Consider the following 4276-nt stretch of genomic DNA (forward strand, 5'->3'; position numbering starts at 1 on the left):
AGAATATTAACTTGTTGAGCCGAGAGGCTCATTCTACAACCCAGTATCCCCTTTAAAATAAAAATAAAAGTTAAAAATTATGTTCTAAATTGAAAAATATTTTAATACTAATTAATATTGACATATACTTAAAAATATGTTAATAATAAAAAACCATTTTAATTTGCATCATAAAATGTCTGCATGTACATGTTATGTAAAATATTTTAATGTCAATTGTGCATATATTATATATCATTTAATTTTTTTTATCTATATATCATGGAAATTTAAGTTTTTATAGTTGAAACATTTATTTGGTCCTATATATACTCTATTTAACATTCACAATACAATTTAAACATTGAAAAATAACACATTGTCACGTGAAGAAATTGATCCCTCTTGGCTCATGTTAGATCCCTACTTAAGATGGATCTATGTTGGTGAGTTATGGATCTATGCTGGTGAGCTATTAATTTCAGTGTACATTCATCTTAACTTTGGATCTACCAAGAGTGAAGAGGGATCAAATTTCTTGAGGTGCAAACCTTTTTTAGAGTGAAAGAGAATTGATCCCTCTAAGCACTTGATAAATCCATAATAAACTTTTTTTTATACTGAAAAGAGATTTGATCCTTCTATGCATATGATAGATTCGAAATAAACTTTTTTTTTTTTAATAGAAAAAAGAGATTTAATTCTTTTAAGCACTTAATACATTCGAAATTAAAATGCATCCAAATTGGTTTTATATATATTAGAAAAAGAACCCACACAATAAGGAGAACAATAAATTGACTATTTTAATATATATATATATATATATATATAACATAAGAATATTATTATAAAAAAGTCCACAAACCATGAAGAATAAATTGACTATTTTATTTATTTTTTTATATGTAATTTAATCGGATCAAAATGCATATCAATCAATTGGCAGAACCTAATTTTAAAGTGGAAATAAAAAGTTGGGTACTTGAAAAATTCAGGACGGCTATTTGGCAAAAATAGGTTGGTCATTAAAAAATGATATATGTCAACAATTTCAACCCAACATGGTCGCATAATGAAAAGACCTATTTAAATGCCGTAATCAAAAGAAATGCTAAGATTTTAATAGCACAACTAAAGACCAGATCCCATCATTTTAGATGTGAAATAGGGAGATGAATAGTTCCTAAAGAAAAGTGAAAAAAGACAACTTATCTTTTATGAAAAAAAGAGCAGAAAGGGAATAACATTTCATCATGAAGTATCTTGCCCATAAAAATATTAATAGTCACCTGACCTCAAAATTGGTAGGTCTTTTTGAACTATTTGAAAACAAAAACTTCACAAAATGACAAACTTTTTGATCATGATTCATACCAAATTCATGCCAAAAACACTCCAACTTAATTATATGATCTTTTGTTAGTTGAATATCCAGATCCCTATAAAGTTTACAGCATATCTTCCATAGCCTCCATAGCCGGGCAATAAAATTTATAATGAAATATGAAAAGATTGCTTTGGGAATCCAACCTATCACTGTATCCCTTACCCCTTGAATGTTTGGGATATATAAAAACACGTTCAAATATGAATGTTGCAAGGACTCTCACTCTCCTAACGCCAAAAAGTAACACTCGGTTAATGTTATCTGGTTTGCTGGGCTCAGGAAGCATGCAACCTTCATATCGGACGAGGGCCATGGATTCAAATAGGCGCTGGCCATCCTGCAGCGTCCAGACACACAGGTTGACCTAGAAATCTATTGTTTTCTCTTCAATTCTTCTTCCAAAAGCACATCCATTATAGAAGGAAAGCTGGTCCATGCCCACATGATTAAAACTGGAACCAACCCAAATACATGTGTTGAAACCAAACTCGTGATCATGTATGCCAAATGCGGTTGTCTGAGGGACGCACGCTTAGTTCTGAACAGAATGCAAACACACAATATGTTTTCATGGACTGCCATGAATGGGGAATCTGCCAAAAATGGAGCTTGTGAGGTGGCTGTGGGAGTTTTCCGCCAAATGCAGAAGGTAGGCATAAAACCTTGCGCTTTCTCAATTGCCAGCGTACTTCCAGCTTGTGCTAATTTGGGGACGCTTGATCATGGCAAGGAGCTGCATGCATATGCCATTCAAAGTGGATTTGAATCTGATGTTTTTGTGGGTAGTTGCCTGGTTGATCTTTATGCAAAATGTGGGAATTTGGAGGATGCACGCAATATGTTTGACAAAATGTGCCGCAGAAATGTCGTCTCGTGGAATGCTCTGATTTCTGGTTATGCCCATGGTGGTCAGGGGAGTGAGGCTTTGCAGATGTTTAGACAAATGCAATTGGATGGGATTGCAGGTGATCTATTCTCATGGAATACTGCGATCATGTGTTGTGCGCAGAATGGCCGTGGTGATGAGGCAATGAAGCTGTTTTGTCGAATGCAATTGGCAGGTGTGAGGCCGGATCCAGTAACCATTGTAAGTGTTCTCCCCGCATGTGCTAACTCGGTGGCTTTGGAACAGGGTAGGGAGATTCATGCACACGTATTTGGGAATGGGTTCGAGTCGGATCTTTACACTGCATCAGCACTTGTTGATATGTATGCAAAATGCGGTGGTGTAGAGGATGCACGCCAAGTGTTTGACGAAATGCCTCAAAGGAATGTTGTATCATGGAGTGCCATGATTGCGGGTTATGCAAAAAATGGTTATGCTGAGGATGCTCTTGCACTCTTCCATCAAATGAAAGAGGCGGGTATAATGCCAAATCATGTCACCTTCACCGCGGTTCTGTCAGCATGCGGCCATGCAGGCCTGTTGGATGAGGGACTGCAATACTTTGATAACATTACTAATGATTATCAGCTCGTGCCCAGCCTGGAACACTATGCCTGCATTGTTGACCTTCTTGGCCGCTCTGGTTGCCTGGACAAGGCGCGGGACTTCATCATTAGGATGCCATTGAAACCAGATGCTTATATCTGGGGGGCCTTGCTTAGTGCGTGCAGAATCCATTGCAATGTCGAACTTGGAGAATTTGCAGCCAAACACCTTTCTGAGCTGGATCCTGAAAATACTGGAAACTGTGTGTTGCTGTCTACTATCTATGCTGCAGCTGGAAGGTGTGTGATGTAGCAAAGTTGAGAAGGAAGATGGACGAAAGAGGATTAAAAAGAGCCCAGCAGACAGCTGGATTGAGATTAATAACAAGGTACATGCATTCCTTGTAGGGGATCACATCCAGAAAAGCAGAAAATATATGCAACTTTAGAGAGTTTGGCTGGACAAATGAAGGAAGCAGGGTATTTGCTTGACACAAACATTGTACTTCGTGATATAGAAGAGGAAGAAAAGGAGGATATGTTATGTGGCCACAGTGAGAAGCTGGCTGTTGCATTTGAACTTATCAATGCATGCCCTGGTTCACCCATTCGGGTTATCAAAATCTTCGTGTATGTGCCGATTGCCATGGTTTTATTAATTACGTAACCAGAATTGTTGGCAGAGGTATTTTTGTTAGGGATGCAAACCGGTTTCATCATTTCAGGAATGGACTGTGTTTTTGTGGGGATTATTGATGATTTTAATTGCAGGGGAAAACATTGTAATTGGTAATAAAAACTCATAGGGTGATGGAGGATCCCCTGAACCCAATGTGAGTACAATTGACCATACTTTTTGGTTGTTGCATGTATGTCATGACACCAGTAGTAGCCATCGGCTTGTGAAAAACACAGAGTATATCATACCCTTCTTTTATCACTCAAAGTAGAAGCTTTCATTGCAACAATCACAGTTGTTTTTCAAGGTTAGCAGAGGACTAGTGTTGGTTTATTCTACAATGCAGAGTCGGGATATGAAGTTGAAAGTAATAATTCATGGCTACTTCCAAAACCTGAGTCAACAGTTCCATGTCACTAATGTTCCCTAGATGTTGCTTGACGAAACAACACAGATTCAGAAGGAACGACTTTGTAAAACATTTAATTTGGAACATTGGTAGATGACAAATTTTGTAGTCAAGATACGGTCATAATTTTCTATTCAAACAGAAAAGCAAAAGGCTGCAGAGATACAAAATACAATGGCCAGAGAACTCTATATAAATACCAGCCAAAACCAATTGGTGCGTATTCTAAGCTTGTTATTTTGCACGTCCTGTTATTTTTCTTCCTCCTCTTTCTCTATACAAGCCAAGCTTCATCTTGTAATCTGGAAGTACACAAGGGAGTTACTAGTAGGTCATATACAGTGTAATTTATAGAAAATAATCTACAACAATATACAAGCATATATAT

The 4276-nt window shown here is 37.1% G+C and overlaps 1 pseudogene; it reads left to right on the forward strand.

The window, feature by feature from the left end:
* The first annotated feature begins 1865 nt into the window (after window positions 1-1865).
* LOC149249321 (pentatricopeptide repeat-containing protein At1g20230 pseudogene) lies at window positions 1866-3467 on the forward strand (annotated as a pseudogene).
* Window positions 3468-4276: the final 809 nt, after the last annotated feature.

Source organism: Pinus tabuliformis, chromosome 7 (assembly GCF_031772625.1).
Source record: "Pinus tabuliformis cultivar Carrire ecotype Pingquan chromosome 7, CPIR1, whole genome shotgun sequence".
In the NCBI taxonomy this organism is placed as follows: domain Eukaryota; kingdom Viridiplantae; phylum Streptophyta; class Pinopsida; order Pinales; family Pinaceae; genus Pinus; species Pinus tabuliformis.